Source organism: Petaurus breviceps, unplaced genomic scaffold (assembly GCF_028583685.1).
Source record: "Petaurus breviceps papuanus isolate PSGF00001 unplaced genomic scaffold, PetGlider_PUasm1.0 220, whole genome shotgun sequence".
Classification (NCBI taxonomy): domain Eukaryota; kingdom Metazoa; phylum Chordata; class Mammalia; order Diprotodontia; family Petauridae; genus Petaurus; species Petaurus breviceps.
In genome coordinates, this window is record NW_027185876.1 from 1,403,724 (window position 1) to 1,405,002 (window position 1,279).

The window sequence follows — 1,279 nt, forward strand, 5'->3', positions numbered from 1 at the left end:
TTTACATTTCCTTCTTTTTTTCTCATTCTTTTCATTTTTTTGACTGATTCTTCATGTCTCACAGAGTCATTAGCTTCCACTTTCCCAATTCTAACTTTTAAAGAATTGTTTTCTTCACTTTTGTATCTCCTTTTCCATTTGGCCATTTTTACTTTTTTTAAGGAGTTGTTTTCTCTAATAGATTTCCCCCCTGATTGGCCAATTATGTTTTTTTTAAAGAAATCATGTATTTTTTTAATGCAAATATTTTAATGTGTTCTCTGCAAGGCATTTAAAACACTAGTTTGTGAGGATAAACTCCATTGGAGAGAGAGAAAACAGAACACAGGTAGCCACAGAGCTGAGGAATTTTCTTGATTTGGGGCAGGATCTGAGAGTCTACCTCTCCTTCTTGGTGTCTAGGTTTACGGACCCTCTTCTTGAAGTAAGCATCAGTAAGATGATTTGGAATTTTCACACCTGAAAGGTTAACCTGGGTAAAGGTGACAATGACAAATTTCTGATGGGTCCTTCTCAGAGGAACATGGTTGATGGTCAGAGGTCCAGTCACCAGTAGCAAGCCACTAGCCAGTTGCTTCAGGAAAACCACTTGCTTGCCCCTGTGGCGGCCAGTGAGCATGATCAGAAGTGTGTTGGGGGTAATGCCAGCTTGAAGTCTCCTCACATGCTGGCTGAAAGGCTTTTTTGCCATGACTTAGTAGCTTTCTAGACACGTCCTGAGTAGGGTAATACCTAGGCATTTTGCAAATCTTTACCACTCGAGTTCCTCCATTCTTATCACCACCAGCAGGCTATGAGATAGTAGCAGGCACTTTTTCTTTCTTTTGCCTTTCAATCAGGGTTTTGGGGGCAGGGTATTTCTGCTTGTGCATGGCTCTCTGGGAATACATTGCAGACCTGGAGTAGCTACCAATTCCTCCAGCCAGGACTGGGTTCTGATTGCAATGCTTTTGAGGTTTTTTGACCATTTCAGCAACATCTTCCTTTATGTTCTCTCTTTTTTTTCCTTTTTGACATTCTTTTCCTTGGGTGGCTTTTTGTCTGCCATCTTGAGAGATAGGAAAGAAGGAGAAATTGTTTTCTTCAGTGAATTTTCATCTTTCCTTTTCCAAGCTGTTGACTCTCCCTTGTATACCTTTCATTTCTTTTCCCAATTTTCTTCTACCTCTTTTACTTGATTTTAAAAAGCCTTTTTGAGTTCTTCCAAGAAAGTTTTTTGGGTTTCAGACCAATTCATATTCCCCTTCAAGGCTTTGCCTGTAGGTATTTTGACACTGTT

The 1,279-nt window shown here is 39.9% G+C and overlaps 1 pseudogene; it reads right to left on the bottom strand.

Annotated features, from left to right (window-relative positions):
- Positions 1 to 271: 271 nt before the first annotated feature.
- Positions 272 to 763, bottom strand: LOC138166086 (large ribosomal subunit protein eL6-like; annotated as a pseudogene).
- Positions 764 to 1,279: the final 516 nt, after the last annotated feature.